Source organism: Protopterus annectens, chromosome 2.part0 (genome assembly GCF_019279795.1).
Source record: "Protopterus annectens isolate FY-2018-M chromosome 2.part0, PAN1.0, whole genome shotgun sequence".
Taxonomy (NCBI): Eukaryota; Metazoa; Chordata; order Ceratodontiformes; family Protopteridae; genus Protopterus; species Protopterus annectens.
Genome location: NC_056728.1, coordinates 1,849,443,990 through 1,849,463,097, shown reverse-complemented (window position 1 = coordinate 1,849,463,097; position 19,108 = coordinate 1,849,443,990).

Sequence of the window (19,108 nt, the reverse complement as noted above, 5' to 3'; positions counted from 1 at the left end):
CAAGGGCGTTGCCTCCACTGACCCTGGAAATTACCGTCCCATTAGCTTAAGAAGCCTTATCTGCAAAGCCATGGAGAGGATCATAATGGAACTCATAGATAAAGACATAGGGAACTTGCAGACTTTGGATCCAACCCAGTTTGGCTTGGTCAAAGGCAGATCATGCCTGTTAAACTTGGTTGACTTTTTTGGAACAGTCACCAAAGCCATTGATGAGGGTAAGGCAGTCCATACAGACTACCTCGACCTGGCAAAGGCCTTCGACACAATACCCCCCTCAGGTATCATTGAATAACTCATCAGCTTGAATGTAAACCCATACATCATAAGATGGGTTGCAAACTGGCTAAGTGACAGAACCCACACGGTCAGAGTTGCTGGCGCCATGTCAGACTCAAAGCCGGTCACAAGTGGTGTCCCACAGGGCTCAGTCCTGGGTCCACTCTTGTTCGGCATCTACTTTTCAGAAGTACAAGCAAACACAGGTGGGTTATGGCTGACAAAGTTTGCAGATGACTGCAAACTGGGTGCCATAGTCGAACAGACATCTGACACAGATATCCTTCAGAAGGGCCTCACAGAAACGGATAACTGGTGCCAGAGACATGGCCTAAAGCTAAACGCCGAGAAATGCATAGTCATACCCTTCGGGAAAAACAAGGTTACCCCTAGCTACCATATAGGTGGAAATCCACTGAGCACAGACGAAGTTCGCAGGGATCTGGGGACCCAGGTTGACAGTAACCGTTCGTTTGACACTCGCGTTGCTAAAGTAGTTAGGTAGACCTTCTACATTGCCCACCTGATCATGAAGGGATTCACATCTCGATCAAGGGAGGTCATCGTCCCCCTGTACTCATCACTCATTAGACCTATGATTGAGTACAATGCCCCATTCGGAATGTATCTGACCTGACACCTGCAGCAGCTGGTAAGGCCCCAAAAGTTCATCACCAAACAGATACAGGGTCTCAAGAATATGTCTTATGCTGCCCGGCTGAAAGAACTCCAGCTCTATTCAGTCGCATACCACTTGCTCAGAGGTGACCTGTGCCTGACATACAAGGCCATGTCAAACCCAGATTTGATGAATATGCTTCACCTAAAGGATCTAGATCCCTCAGAACCACAAGGGCGGGAGACTTAAACCTTGACACGGTCATTAATAGAACGTGCTGGGGGACAGATTCATCACCCAGAGACTCACTATGCTGTGGAACGACATCCCAGTACATGTGGGGCACAGCACCTCGCTGGCCTTGTTCAAGAGGACTCTTGATCAATGGATGGTAGATCGCAGATATACCCCAGGGATTACTTCAGTGTCACTGCTTGACAGAGGTACAGCAATATAATAGGCATAGTTTTCTTCAAACTGAAGGGGTGACGAACGCCACATAACTATGGGCTAGGCTTATAAATGCTCTTGGGCAGATAGCCTACTATGAACCTATGAACCTATGAACCTATGTTCATAGTTTGTCCCATTCACACTTGTCTATCCCCTGTCCTCATTCGTACATGGATATTTCTGTGGCACATGATTGAACTATGTATTACCTGCAGGTATGCTGTGTGCAGTGCACATATGTCACAGTTGATTACAGTGTATCTGTGTACCTACCTCTGTGATACTGAGGACTACCACACATCCTTCGCAGCATTACATGCGTATGTCCATACTATTATTCGTTGGCCTGTGGGGGGTTGTCAGAGCGACGGTTACACATGTCCCTGTTTGTGCACGCATCATGGTGGTCTTTGACCAGCCTCCGTTGCTATCGTGGGATGGACGGTGGTGTTGGTGTGTGTTTGGGTTGTTCCACTGTCGATACGTCAGTGGGGGGTGGGGTTGGCACGTGTTCCTCTTTGCAGGGGGCCCCATCCTGGACATTTGTGTCATGTGTCAACACTTGGCACGTGCCATATGTCCTGTGATATTCCCACAGTCGTGTATGCCTTCCTGCATTACTACTGTGTGTTACTGGCAGTTTGTATCTGGTACGCATGGCTATTATGTTGGATAGCTTAGGCTATTCCCATGATATGACATACCCATTCATCCGGGCATATACGTGTTATTCAATCCTTTGCATTGGCCGTGGGTGTTTGGCCATCCGGCACCACTATTATCTACGTGTGATGTCCCACCTTCACCTTCTGTGCATGTGGCACCCTGTTGGGGTGTCCTGCTTGGTGGGTGGATGTTCCGCCCTATGTGTTGTGTTTGACATGTCTGGATAGCTGATCATCGGTACAGTGGCTGCACATACTGCTTTGTCCAGATGTGTACAGTTATGGACATCATGGCGTGTGAACGCCTATGGGGTTTCCACAGGTCCATACCACATGCGGGATGTACGCATTCTGCCGACACATTCACATGCAGCCATTTGGATATCAGTACCTGAGGTGGGATGTTGACATGTGGGGTACATATTTGCACGCGTGGCACTGCCTAGGACAATACTTCATACTACATTTGAGGTATACCCACTGTGTGTAGGTGTGCAGCTGCGCAAGGCTGCTAGCTGGATTGGGTGGACGGTCGTACATGGGTGCGGGTTACGTGCTATGATGGGGCTGTTGTGTATTACTTTGCATGCATGGGTTCTGCTTCTGGATATTCCGCTTCGGCATACGCCATCCTATGTGTATGCGACGGGTACGTTGCTGGGTGTAGTACATGTTGCTATGCCCATGTTTGTCTGTGTTTAGGGTATCTGGTTTCCTTCTGGTTGTTATATAGACACGACTGCCCGGCTGTGTACTCTCACTACCACTGTGGAACTGCTGGTGACCATGCCCATGGGGCTACTTGTGTGTAGGTGCGGCGCGCTGACATGCTGCGGTACACCTTCACTGGGTATGCCCACTGACAGTGCATTGCGTGACGGACACGGTATTACGCGTATCCTTTGTTCCTTGGACGGGTACAGTTTGGACTTCATGGGTTATTGTTTGGTTCTCCGTGTTGTGTAGACGGGTACTATGTTGCATACTCTGCGTACGTTTCATTATCCACGGACACTGGCTGGTGCGGTTACTATTGCAGGCGGCCTGTGACAGTCAGCACTTTAGGTTGCTCCTCGCATGCCGGCTTGGCCACGCCTACGGGCGCATCCTACTTGGGCTCGCGCACGTGCCCTCTGCACATGGTTTTGGTTGCGGCGCGCACTCATTACTATGCATGTGGCGCTGCTACGCTGGTTATACACTGCACTGCCGGCGCACACCTTACACCGGCCTTGCGCCGAGCTTCATGAATCCGAGGGAATGAATCTGGGAAATTATTTCCAATTTTTACAGTTCCAGTTTCATGCACATACACACACACACACACACACACATGCACATGCACAGACTTAATCAATATATGTACATTTATAACCTTCTTCGCAAAAAGAAAAACATAACTGCACCACTCTCACTGAAGCAAAATGGTTACCAGTCTCTCAGAGAACCCCTCCTTTTACATAAACATTGATCTTTCAATTTATCAATGCAGAGAGCTTTTCCTACTTCACTAGCAGGCTTGCAGGGAAAACCTAGCCACTATACAGGTTACATTCTGTTTCTGCATCTTCTCCAAAATATGGGAAGCCGTTCCAGAAAACATAAAATCCAATTTATCCATAAAGCAATCTATCATGAATAGAAAAAAAAATACTGCCTAAAGCAAGGAAATGTAAGTACTTCAATACTGCTCAGTCATCTGCAAGGGAATACATCCTCACTGCAAAGACAAAACACATCTTCAATCAGTAACCTATTTACTGTGCTGATATTACTTCATCTTCATTACACCCATTACCTCCCCACACCATTTTTTTCCTTACCAAGCCTACCACACTTCAATATTCTTTGCTAACTCTCTCATGTAGAGTTGTGAACATGTGAAAACAGCTGAACCGTCACTTGGATGTGTGCATTTTAGTCTCCCTTACATACTGATCAGGTTTGCAAGCTTTTTTTTACATTCATCTACTTTCACAAAAAATATGTACTTCACATTCTAATCTGTATTATACACTTGCAGATACTGCATTATACCATTTAGAATGATAGAAATAATTACATTGTTTGCAGAAGTGAAGTGTGTATGCATTTCTGTTATTTTTTACCATTCTGAATCTGAAAATTCTCCAGAGGGATCAATATTCTACCCCAGCACTCAGTGTTGGTTTGTGATTAATAAGTTTAATAGGTTCCGAGTATGGTGGTGGGGTCTTGTTTTATTTTATACTATACACAGGTAACTAAATGATTTTTTCTGTGATGTTTCTTTAATTACTATTCACTGCATAACATGATTCTCTTTTAGAGGAGCTGGTTGCATTCCCTGCTGTAACTCTTATTGATGACTCATATTTTTTTTTCAAATTCTTCAATCTAGTTATACTGAGTACTACATTCTTCTTTCCTTCAAACTGCAGTAGATTTTCTTCTAGATTTTCTTTACAAGATTTTATAACTGCTTTTTCTATCAATATCTTAATTTTGCACAACACGTAGTATGACAGGAAAATATTGCTGTTGATTCATCCCTTCTTCAAACCAAAGCTGCCCAGGTCACTTGCAAATACTTATATAAAGACTGGCCATTGTTAAGAAACAAGCCACATACATAGGAAACCCTAGGGTTGTAAACCTCAGCTGATACCAGCTCATTATCATCTATATACCAAGGCAAAACTTCACACGGTTCATATGGCTTCTATACGGTGTCATGTTCCTATTTTCCCCTAATGCTATCTGGGACAGGTGAGAGTGACCTCCTGAGCTCGAAATTATACTCAGGTGGTTTAGCCATTTTTGTTTGCTAGAAGACAGGGATACTGTGGATGTGGCTTTTATAACTGAGACCTGGATTGATGCCATCCTTTTGGTCTTGGTGCCTCCTGCATTCTTTATCATTTAACACCCAATATTAAAATACATAGTAGGCAAGGGATATTATTAGTCACTATTTAGCCACTGAGTTAAAGAAAATTAAACATTGATGTACCAGCTCCTTGGGATATGCTAAGGTCACAGGAGCAATCTACTGATGCCAAAAAAAAAAAATTAAACAAAAAAGAAAAATGATTCTAGTATGCTGTAAGTGCTAGATACAATACTGAGAAAACTCTAAGAATAGTCTTTAATGACCTTCTTTATTGCAAGGGATCGACATTGTTTCTGTGATCTGGTCCTACTCAAGCTCACCTGAACATTTAATATGATGTATCACTGTATTTTTATTAACCACATGGAACTCTATTGTGGTACTTGTGGGGTTGTTGCAATTGCTTTGCTTTTTGCCTGTCTCACAGGCTTCCTCGAGCCTTCACCATACACTGCTGCCTTTAGGGAACATTGTTCATTCAGGAGGATTTCAGTATTATTGTTATACTGTTGATACACAACTATACTGATTGTTCCATCAGGAATTAAAGTCGGCACTTAAAACAGCTTGCAGGAGGTCTGGAAAGCATCCATAACTGAATGATGAGTAGTCAGCATAAAAGTCATACTTCCAAGATGGTGGCAACAGAAACCCACACTACAATTAGGGAGTCTTCTCTGCCTGTCTTGCCTTTGGATATTTCTTCCAGTGGGAAAAACTACAGTTCATATTCAGGGTGTGGAATTCATTGGTGATTCTTAATGGCAAGCTGACTTTAAAGGGTTAGATTTTGTCTGTCAACAAAATCCTCTTGCTTCCATCTTAAGAAAATCACTCTTATTAAGCATATTATTCCACATTCTGATATTCCTACAGTGTTGTCTTTACTTGTCTCTTCTTGGTTCAATTACTAAGGCTTCTACGCACAGAGTTTGAGTACCAGTAAAACTGCCCAGACCGATTATTTGCTGGGCTGTCTACATGCTGTTATATTATACTGCTGCTGTGGAGTCTGCACTAGCTGCCTGTTAAACAGAGGATTTGGTTTAAAGTGATTATGTTTGTCACTCTTGGCCTGCTTAGTTTGGGCCCTTCTCTATGAGATCTTTTGACTTGGTACCAGTAAGCTTTATCTCTGTGCTCAGTGTCCCAGGGGCTCATGGCAGTTCCAGCTGCTCACCTTGAATCCTCAGGGGTTTTGAACAGCTATTTATCTAGAATTTATTTAGAACATGTTACCTGGTTGATTGAAGGAATTTCCAGCACTTTCCAGTTTTTGTTTTTTCCTGCAGTAATATTTCATTTCAATTTACATGCATCTTGGAAGTGTGAAATTTAAATTTCATATTATTGTTCAGCATTATTCCTGTACTTTATTTTTTGATAACTGTAACTTTTTGATAATTGTGTTTTTTATGTTTAATACTTTTATAGTTTTTACTCATTTCATTTATGTTTATGGTTACCCCTTTACAGTCCTTGGCTTCAGATACTATAACAAACCTGAAGTTTAAGTTAGAAGGCTAAACTGATTTTCTGTTTAAGCCTGCATTTCAGGAGTTTTTATTATTTTTCATTATCGCAAAGGTATGGCGCCCAGAGTTAAGCGGTGACCCATTTTGTGTGTGTATGTGTGTGTGTGTGTGTGTGTGTGTGTGTGTGTGTGTGTGTGTGTGTGTGTGTGTGTGTGTGTGTTCTACACTATCATGTCACTCCCACTCTGGCATTCTTTTGGATATTTATGAAAAGTGTTCAGCATAGTTGAAAATATACCTCTATACTAGAGACAGGCTGGTTCATAACCTTTGCCTATAATAATCACTAAGTTTATCTATAAAGGCTGTTTTGACACCATAATCTGTGTAAAGATATAAGTTATATAGACAGGGAGATTTCCACAGTAAGCTGTAATGCGTGTACACAGTAACCCTTTACAGCATATCAAATCATGTGCATTTCCTATGTAAGGAGTACGTAGCCACAGTGGTGCAGCAGTAGCGTTGTCACCTCACAGCAAGAGGTTCTCCCGTTCGATTCTCGGCTGGAGTGCCTTCTGTGTGGAGTCTGCATGTCCTCCCCGCAGTCGAGTGGCGTTCAAAAGACATGCTTGAATGGGCATGCCTTTGTTGAATGTTGGGCGTTGGGCTGGCACCTCGGCACTGTAAAAATCAACTGCCAATCATTAGCAGACTGGCATTCTGCTGTAGCGACCCCTAACTGGGAAAAGAAGAACAACAACTATTTCACAGGAGTGGAAGAGAGTGCTGTATAAAATTAAATGGTTTCAAGCTGTGTTTTAAATATTTTAACTTTTTTTTTTTGCCTGTAGTAGGCTTCATTTTTTCTAGCCTGGCTTTCTAATATGATTTAGTTAATGTCCAACCAATACCTTAAGGCAGTGACTTTGTCACAGGTCCAAGAACACATTGAATTTTTCTGTTTGAGTAAGACAATCTCTCCACAGAATATTTCACTGTTAGGGAAGGTGTCTGTACTTTTAAAGGGACAATTTAGCAATAGTATATGTATATTTAACAAGTAATAGGATTAGAATAAAATGCTAATCACTGAGGGAACAATAATCTTATCAACAAATGTTTTCAAATATTTTCTTGTGTTCTGCATTTCTAAGTGATACTTTGTCATACGTTGAAAGAACATTCAACAACTAAAGTATTGTGGATGGACACACACACACACACACACACACACACACACACACACACACACACACACACAAACCTTGTAATAAGCTGTAAAGCGAATAGGTAGCTAAACTCAGAGACAATGGCTGTCAGGCATGAGTGTAATCAGCCTACAACCCTGTATAAAGTGTTTACAATACCACTCTGAAACATAAGGCGCAATACACAAAGGCTACTAGTTAAAGCTGAGCTAAAGGAAGGAGAGCCCTGTAAATTTAAAATGTGAGCCCCAATTCCAGCAGACATCCTCACTTCTGGGCATGATGTACAGTAGAAATAATTGCCTCTGTCATAGTGAAGCCTACAATTTTCATATTTATTCTTTAAAAAAAAAACATGCTCACCTAACCATCAACACCTCCAGCATGACATCACTTCTACATTAGGATGCTGGGTCTACTAGATCACTGACCAGAGGGTGGTTTAGTCACTCCACCCCATGGTTTGTTACAAATTGATAAACTGCTTAATTAAGTCTTTATGAGATTTTGAAAAGCAACCCTCTAAATTTCAACATCTAAGTGGGCACATAGTTCGGGGAAAAAAACAAGCTGCTTAGTGTTGTTGCTTTATTTTTTTTTTTTACCCCATTTGCTCTCTTAATTAGAATTATGATCACTGTACTGCACAAAATAAAAAGAGGAAAAAGGCAAACTGATCAACATTAAAGCCCCTGCACAAGCATTGCCTTCAAAGACACACACACACACACACACACACACACACACGCACACACACACACACACACACACACACACACACACACACACACACACACACACACACTCACACACACACACGCACACACCCACACACACACACACACACACACACACACACACACACACACACACACACACACACTAATCTCTGGACGGATGTACTTGTAAGTGTAAGTATTTGTCCAGAAATAAATATTAAAGAAAAGGCACCCGGAACAAAGTGACATTAATAAATATTTTAACAGATATTTAATGCTTTTATCCTTATATTGAACATGGTGTTGCTCAGCCTTAAAAATTAAACAAAGTAACAATTACATTTAGTTACCTAACAATGGCTGGCATTTACAATAGTCTTGTGTTATACATACTGAACTGTTCACGGGAAGTGGCCACGTAGAAGCATGTTACAGTTTATAGTACCCACTAAAGCTGAGGAAAAAAGGCTGGGAATAAGTGCATGCAAATGATCAAATATTGATGTATGTAAATGAAGGCACATGTGCTAATGAGTGCATAATGAGAGGGAAATGAGTGTCACTGAAAGCAGATTGTGATTTGTAGATGTAGGGAGCAGAAGGTATGCAACAAGCTGTGTGTTGTTATAAGTGCAAAAAGCACATTGAAATGTGCATAACTGAAACAAGGAAACATGACAGAAGTAGCAGTGTTCATGCAGCATCACTTATTGTCTTTATGGGTCACTATCTCTGACCCAGTATTGTGACAATGCTGCCAGTGGGTAGGAATGAAAATGGTTCCAGAAGTGTATCACCTACCAACAACAGCTAGCCAATCAGCAGCTGAAATACTATTTTCAAGTGGAAGTGGAATTCTATACTTGTGGGCAATAAGATATGTGTATAGCACTCCCTATACCAGTTACAGTGACCATGATGACCACACGGTTACAATGTGGTGCTACATAGAACAAGTAAGATATATGCTGTGCTAATTAAAGACTACACTAGGAAGTGCATTATCTAGTAACACTGTATATCAGGGATCTCCATAAACAGTACACAGGATGGAGGAATTGGTTGTATTCATCACCATTTGCACACATGTCAAGGGAGACTGTGACGGATGGCTAACATCACAACCTAGTTGGCTGGCTAAATCACCAAAGGTAAGGTTCTTGTTGCAAAGGAACTCTGTGTCATAGTTAATGTCCTCCAGTAACATTCTGGAACCTTGAATTGGAGGGTACCATTATGTGACTATGATTTGGAGCCACCATGTTGGACTGATGTGACAAGACTAGAGACCCCTCAAGAGTGGGGTGTCACATTACTGTCAGAACAGGACCTGTATGCAGTCTACCAGTAAGGTTTCTTGTACCTAAAGACTGACAGGTGTCTCCATCCATGACATGGTGAGGTTAATGGGATACTCCTAGACCTTCAGAGAAGACTCTGTACTCTGTGATGGATTGCCAATGCATCCATCCCATTTACCTGTCCACTGATGATAATGAAAAAAACTCTAAACAGGGCAGTGATGAGGGCATTGTCTATTCTTTGTAAAGAGGTGGACATGGTAGTAACAAGTTTCACCACAATCCTAATTTGGCATGGTATTTTCCCTGGACTCCATGCCATAACCAAAGCATTGCCAGTGCTGGGTGACATTCTCAGTGAAGTAATGCCTCACACCAATCATCTCCATCTCAATGTGATTATTCAGATGATAGCCTTGCACATCTGCTGGTAGAGCCTTAGTGCTGCTGTGAAACAGGGGCAGGCCATGACCTGTGACAGTGACAGCAATAGGACCCCCTGCTACATTGGTTGTAATGTTCTCTTCTGCTGCTTCAGCCACGGGGTGGGGGATATGCTGGTGCTCTCAGTCATACAGACCCCATCCTGGTGGGGATGGTAAATGTTCAAGCTATACATCTTTAGCTTAGGTGTGGAAGTGGCCATACTTTCACCCTGAACAATGGGTCAAAGACTACCCAGGAAGATACAGCCCAAAACAACAGTGTTTCCTTATCCGCTGGCTGTAACTTGATCACTGTCTCAACATCATCAAACAATTGTGTAGGTTCTGACTTCAGCCTGCTGTCCTGACCAGGCCTATAGAAGTGTCACCATAGCAGTGGTCCTATCTATGAATATATGACATAAGACAGAACAAAGTGAATATGAATTCCTGTGTTACTTGTGAGGCTGGTAAAGAAAATGCAGATATAGATGGAATTCAAATACTACTGCTACCATTCCTGTGTGCCTGCACACCTGACCTACTTACAGGAAACATACGGAATGATATATCAGACCTGTTGCCATACGTATCTTAAGTACATATATTAACCTGGTGCATCTCCTTCCAAGACATGTAAGGGTTGTCTTCTCTAAGAATCTGTGCCCACTGCTTCAGGTATGATACCTGTGCTTTTATCATATACATGAGGAGAAAACTCTTCCTTGTCAGTTAGCTTTTAATGGGAGGTAGTCTCCCTACAGTGGCCAACCTTTCTGCTACTATGTTGCTTACATTCTTGTAGACCCTACTAATTATGTCAAATACATATTGTTTTGTTGTGTGATTCACTTACCAACAACACTGATGTCATGGACCATAGTTTCACAGACATGGTCACATAGCTTGTTGGGAGCACCCTCTGTCTCCAGCAGGTGGAACCACTGGCCTCTGAATGCCTTTATCAAGATATTCTTAGCTTGGCTGAATCTGTCCAACCTCTGCAGTTCATCTCCTCTAAACAACATGATGACACCTATGTTAGCAAAATATATGGCTGTAGACTGGTGACTGCTGGGAGCAGCAGGCTATGGATTAGAAGCAGTGAAATGCCACAGATATACTAAACATTACAAGTTCAGACAGGATAGGAGCATAGTACATGCCACTTATATGCTAGGCTATGGTCAGTAGGCACTCCAGTGATACGCCATACCAGTGGTAGCAACAGACATGCATTATGCAGGCCCACGGACATATACATGGAAATGGTGGTCTTCAACAAAAGCATGGGTGGTGAGCACCTAAGGGCTTACAGGTGACAGTAGTTTAATGGGCTATGGTGACGGGCTTATACCCAGTAAAGCCTGTACATGTCCCACCAATACATGCATACAGTATGCTTAGGATATATAGACTAGTATAGGTACAGACAGCGCTGATGGTAGCCTACCTTCCTATAATTACAGTGTAGCTATACCAGCTGCATATATTATACATGGGCTGTATGTTGGTTAAGTTGCAGGTAACCACAGTGCAGATTAGTCTGTGTACATAAACAGTGCTGAAAGGCAAGGGCTCAGTCCTGTAATTGGATCATTTGGTGCCCTGGGCAACCCTTCTATTGACAGTATTATTCAGAATAAACTGCAACAAAGAGCTATGTTAGCTCACTGCTATAGTTCCTAACATACACCCCCACACACACACGCATACACACACACACACACACACACACACACATACACACACACACACACACACACACACACACACACACACACACACACACACACACACACACACACTGCAAGCACATTCAAATTAAGCATCCTCAGTCTCAGATGTGGCTGATTAAATGGCTGCTGTCTGACAGTGGTACATAGCTGAATGACAAACAGCAGGGTTCGTATCACTGACTTGCAGGTACCAATTGGCACCTCTTTCATAGTGACAATTTTTCACAATTTCACTTCAAATAAATTGTACTGGGGACAGCTGCCTCTTTCTCTCCAACCTTACAATGAGTTTGTCAAATGAACAGCACAACTGACAAATACATCATACCTCAGTACTACAGAATGGTGTGCACCTTCTCAGGACTGTGCCTTCTTAAAACTATCCTACCCTGCTGCCAGAAAGTTCATTCATACTGATGTTGCTGTTCCTCTGTATTTTTCATGTGTAGTTTGGTATTTATTTATTTATTTTTTTATTTAACATTTGTTTACCGGGAAAGTTTGACTTGGAACAAAGCAAATTTTCAGGGAAGGCCCAGGAAGAAATGCTCTAGACATGTCTTTGTAATGTGGGAGGAAACCAGAGCATCGGGAGGAAATGCACACAAACACAGGGAGGATGGGCAGACTCGGCACAGAAGACACCCCAACCAAGAATTAAACCAAGGAACCTCTTGCTGTGAGGTGATAATGCAACCACTGCACCACTGCAAAAAAACTCTGTCATGTTGGCTTCATTCACAAGAAAATACAAGTTTGAATGGTAGGTATTCAAATAAAGTTTTATTCCATGTATGTCTATGAATTGCTATATTTTAGTGAAATGCACGGATGATAAGATGCTAGGCTGCACTGCACTCTGCTGATATGCCATGCTTAAGGGCACATGATTTCCTCACTACTGTCTATGCGTGTCCCCTCTGCAGCAGTTCTAGGCTGCACCACTCAAGATTCAGAAGTTACACTTCCATCATGAATCACAAGTCAGTATCTTGTTTTGCATGATATTCATAGAGATAGCTGTCACTGCTAATGCCCCACAGACTGCACCTTTCTAGTATGCTAAGGAGAACAAAATGATGCTCATTTTCCTACACATCCAGTTTAAGGAGTGACTGGGACACTGTTTTTGTCCATTTTTGGAAGATGGATGCCTGATATGACGTGGCCACATTTTTGACTTAGGTTAATGCTGTCCTCCGGCATGACTTGCAGGGCTGTTACCCTGCAGATGTCTGGCAGTGGAAAGTATATGTTAAGCAGGAATACCCTAAATGGAATAGTAAGGCTTTGGCATTTATACTGTTTTTTTCAAACTGTAGTTTTAACATTTTGTCAGCTATTTATAACAGTGTTCCTAATAAAGACTACTTGACTACTTCCTCTACAGATAACAGGACCTCCCAATTGGACAACTGTGGTGCCCTGTGTCTGATGCTTGTTTATATGTCAGGGCACTGCTGTATATTGTGTGGTAATGTGTGGCTTTTCTGTTGTGAGACAATGGATGCTGTAGCAAGCTTCTGCCATCTTGTATTTATATGCTTGACACTGCCTTAGTTGTGAAGCTCTGGGCACATGTCTGGGCTCCTGCTATAATGCACATAAAAGTGGTAGTATAATTTTATCTTATCTAAACATGTGTGAAAGCTGCTTTGTCCCTTTTGTCTTTCAGCACAAGCAGTATGAGAGGTCACCCATGTTGGCTGCCACAGGGGTCTGCTGAAACTTTCGGCAAGCAGAGCTAGTTTGCGTATTGCCTACTGACATGTACTGTATTGATTTTATCATTCTTAGAATATTTTCACTTATGTCACCCTTCTTGTGATTCCATACTGTATATTGTGATGATAACAATGAACTGCAGGCATGACACCTGCCACTAGGTCCTGTCTTTCCTGTGGCTGCAGCAGTGGTGTGTGAGAGGGTTAAAATTGCCTCAGCAGGGGGAGTGACCTCTTCTAGACAAGTGTTCCAGCTCAATCACCTGCTGTGTCCCAGATGTCAATATGTCAGGAGGTGCAGGAGGAATCTGACAATGCAGTAGCCTTTTTCTTTGCTGATACCATGCCCATCCTAGAGCATATTGCAGATGTGTTTTAGTGGTCAGCCCCTGAAACTGGGCACCAAAGGTGGAAGATGCCCTTGTCACCAGCCTCCCCAACTGTCCTGAGCCATTTGTTGGTCACATAGCCATCCCTCTGGGTCAGTTGGCACACTGCCCATACCCCAACATATCCCATTTCATGTGTATCCTCATTCCTCTTTTGCACAACCTACTTTTGCGCTTTGTCCACTCCTTCTCATAATCATTTGTCCACTTTATAAATATTTTTATATATATGTGTGTATGTGTGTATGTATGTATGTATGTATGTATGAAATTCAAAAGTGCTCTGCCTTCTTCCACCTGCTTTTCCTTTACTCTTTCCTTCTGTGTGTACCTCTTCTTGCTGTGTTCGCCCATGCCCTGTTGTCTTATACTCTCTTTTCCTCCCTTTTCATAGGTTCATGGGTTCATACTAATCTATCGATCTGTGGAGATTTTAAGAACCCTATCTTTACATTCCAATGGTAGTTTTTAGCACTTATATTTTGCATATTAATAACCCAGAGATGGGCCAAGGAAGGATATGTTGGGACATTTGCATGTTTCCCCTAAAAAGCTAACTACTAAGGTGGGGGAAGTGAATTTGAACCTTGCACCCTAACCACAGCAAATTTATTTGGCATTAACCCGCTAACTGATAAGTAACTGAACATCAGACAGTAGGTGCCCAGAGAGTGTTGTTGCTTATTACTATGCCATGCATGCTGATACATTCCCCACCACATGCTGACTCCTGGTACATGCTGCCATTCAGTTTCAGGAGGTGAGTGCTAGCCCGTGCATGATAATTACCTTACTCTAAAATGTATTTCTTACTGTGTTCCCTGGTTTACAGCCTTTTAGCACTGTTCCAATGTCTTCAGCACATCTAGCTGCTCAGATGCACAGTTTGCCACAATTTGGATATGTATGTGTACTTCACAAAGCACTATATTGCTGCTGTGTGGGACAAACCTTGCTCCAACATGCAGCCCAACTCTTATGAATTCCATCCAATGTAACATACACCTAGCAAATACCTTAATTACAATAAAAACCTTGCAGGAATAAACACAGCACTCTCCCAAACTGGGAATGCAAATAGAAATTCCATGTTATATAGTATAAAATTAAACTAGTATTGCAAAAAGGCATGGTTTTAAATCATAGTATTAAAAGCAAAAAGTGCTGTCATCTAGCACAAGCTGTAAATAAAGTTCCTCTTTTCCAGATATACTGTAACGGTATGTAGACTAGATATGCCAAATATATGGTTTTGTATACACTTTTTACTGTAAGTATGTTGTCACTTGACTATGAAATAATTTCATTAACAGCCTGCATATCACTGTATAAATGTGATTTTCTGAATCACACACAGTCTCACACACACACGTTACTGTTCTAGTTTCTGAATCTGTCTAGCCGTAAAGATCACAGCTTATGTTACCTACAAACACCTATCCCAGATACATGATGGCTTTAAATGGACTTTAAATACAGTGATTTGTCTATTAGGTCAATGTGGTAGGATCCATACTGTCCTCTAGCTGTGGAAAATGACTCTGCATTCTGTACATGTTTTCCTTCAGAAGATCAAGTCAAATCAGCAAAAAGTATAAGCACAGTCTCCTCTGTGAAAGACATCACTGTCATTTGTATTCATTTTATGAATATAATAGGACATTGCATTTTTTATCTGCAGCCTTTTTTATCAGCTGGTTAATTATATTTGTTCAGAACTGCATTCTTCTGTCTGGTGCAGTGAGGTCATACAATCCATAATTTGTACGTTTGTTTCACCTTGATGGAAAGGCATTGCTAAATAAAACCTTAATCCTGATAACAGAAACACAAGCAATGGCAGGTCATTTGTCCTTACTGTGCTTAGAGACTCTTTTGTCTTATGCAGTTTCATTGGTTATATCAGCAAAGCAATTTATTACCTTTACTTATACAGAACAGTAAATTTATGACAAAGTATATTCAGGAATATTGTCTTATATCATTGGAATATTCACCCATGATTTTAGGTAGTTGCTCTTGCTTGACATGTTCTACCATCAGTTTATTTTGCAATCTATGCAATCCATTATATTCAAAGTAAAGACTGAAAAGAAAAACGTGTGGTGCCATATGGTACAGTATGCAAAATATTAATTGTGGAGGATGAACATATCTAAAGTTGAATATTACTTCATATATATTAGCTATGTCCTCATATACTATACATATCACAAGCCTTTGGGTCTATCAAACCTGGTCTATTAAATCTCATTTCAAAACACCTGAAGAAAGATTTCCAAGTGTGAAGCATTTAGCTAGTTTTTGACAAGCACAGAGTGATTGTACTGTTGGCTTGTTCGTAGGAATAAGACATTTATTTCTTTTTATTGCAGATACATAAGCAGACATGCACGGCATTTAACATACATGTACAAAAATAAACCTACAACATATCAGATTAAAAATATCATGAAACAAGCTGGGCATTCACAAATCAGCAAATCAAACATAAGATAAATAAAAAGTAAAAAGTAAAGTAAAAAAGAAAAATATACTACATAATTAAACAATGAAGAGCATTGGGCTATCTTTATATGCATGCTGCAGATATTTAAGGTTTTAAGTTCATAGCTTCATAAATTAGTACCAGGCTAACTGCCCTTGTGGGCCATTTTAAGTCTAACAAATTACTCCATGTGAGAATCAAATGCTGCACGTTGTGTCTGTAAGGTTACCACCTTAACCAATAAGTCAACCTCCCACCCTCTAAAAAACTACATGCTCCACATTGGGGAATCAAACCCCAGTCTCCCATGTGACAGGCAGGGATCCTCATCACTATATGAACAAGGAAGACAAAATTAATTCAGCCACCTGAGTGGTAATAGAACCCACAGTCTTTTGACCTTACACAGCCAAAGGGAAGCATGCTACCTGTTGCACCACTGACACCATGTTTTTAGCATTCATGAGTTATAAACTTTATTAGTACCCTGTATTCATCTCATATAGTAAAACAGGTGCAATCTAGTTACATGACATTGACTTCCCTTTCAGGTGTATCAAAAGTAGCTATAATAATATATATATATATATATATATATATATATATATATATATATATATATATATATATATATAGCCTCTAAGCTAATTTTCACTAATCTGTTCCAGCCTAATTTAAGAACAAATACTAGGGTGTGACATAATTATTAATTCTACTGCTATTGTTGTCTACTCAAGCTATGTTTTAGTTGTATATGTTAGCTGTATTGCTGTTGCTTCTTTAGTAAGTTAGCATACAATATGCGTTGTAGATATTTTGTTAGATATAGAACCATAAGCATCATTATGTCAAGTGCACCTGTCATCATATGGTTTCATTTTGATATAATAGATACTGACAGAAATAATTTCAAATAAGTCTTTAGTAAGCAGAAAAATGGTAGTTCTTTTACTGTTCCTATATAGCAACTATATGAAGAGGAAAGGTAAATGATGCCATTGTTGTGGTTTCTTATAAACATTAATCAGTTGTAATGATTGAACTATTGTGTTATAAAAATTCAATAAATAAATATATACAAAAAATAGTTATAAATGCTTGTTCTGGAATGTCTCAATACAGTGTACAAACATACAGAGTCTTCATTTCTGACTTTCTCAAGAAGAAAGTGTGCTGAGGATCTAACATTCCTTTTTAAACTCCTTTGAGCAGGTAGATATTTGAAATTACCCCCTGCTTTTCCGATAGTATAATATAACCATCATAATCTACTTCAGATATCCATTAACTAAGGAACTGTCTGTAAAATTTGTTTTTCACATATTAAAACAATTATCTATCAGTGCTAGATGTTTTGTTGTGCTGATTTAGCATGGTGACATGTAACAGCCCACAAATCTAATGGCAAGCTGTTTTGAGGTGGACAGTTGCTGTCCTTTGAACCTCCAGAGAGTGGTGGATCGTCTGAGGGGAGGCAGTCTGACAGTCCAGATAAATGGTATTCTTTTCATACAAATGCACAAGTGTGAGGTTCTGTATGCTACATAATACTCTGATTGCATGCTATGAGACATTTGTATGAGACTCTGAAGCTAGATTTGTTAAAGGAAAAGTATGTGGGACATGGCTTTACCCGGGAAGAAATGACTGCTCAGTTCAGTCTCTTTACCTACTGACACAGCAATTTTGTTATAATACAACTAAAAACTGTGGAGTCAGCCTGCCAAAGTCAAAGGCAAAATGGTAGGACAATTAATTCAAATGTTAAATGCATTTGGTTTCTTGATTAAAGGGAGCAAATGTAGGAGAACATCTTATGTTGCTGTTTGAGTCTCTTTTTGTCATTGCACATGGTATGGAGGCCTACCATTCTATGGTACTGCATACTCAGAAAGCATGTATAAGCATACAAGGGCAGATTGCCACTACTTTAGAGACGACAAATGAAAAATGTAAGAACTGTAATGTAAAAAAAACAAAAAGTAATAACTGAATAATCAGATGACAAGAGCTAGAGAGGAAAATACATGGTACAGTTGAAAGTGAATAATTTAGAAAACAAAAAACAGAGGTACAATGTGTAAATTATTCATGTACTTGAAATTGTGAAGACTCAGGAATTATGGGAATTTGTAGAAAGTAAGATGAGAAAGAGGCCAAAAACTTCCATCTAAGTTTATTTTTAGAATTAAAAGTATTTGTAGGGTTGGAAGGAGAAAATTAAACTCAGATAATCCTAGGCATGAGCTTATGACTCTCAGCTCCATTCCCACAAGAGACTGGATTATCAAATACAGCAGAAAACAGAGGGTGTTTTTGGAAGCAAAACTGCATTAACTTGTGCAGCACTTTTTTGCAGACATATCAATATTGCAAAGAAATGGGTATCCTGAAGAGGAAACTGGCTGAACAAGGCTTCCTTGTACTGCTTGTCCAAATGTCTCAAATATATCAGCAGTTCTGCTCACAATAGAAAACTCCAGGAAATCAAAAGACCATATAGTAAAATGCAAAAGGAGCGAGGAAAACCGTTAACACCAACAGAGCCATAAAAGGGGCCGAAATTACACCTTTAATGAACCGCATGCAAATGGGAACCAGAGAAGGGACTTTGAACAGGGACAGGGTAACGGACAACAATACAATCAAAAGTTTGGAAGATAGTGTAACCGAGGTTTGTACTGTTACTAATATTGTGTTGAATTTATTGAATTGTATTCTGACTGAGGAAAAAGTAATGGTTTTAAAT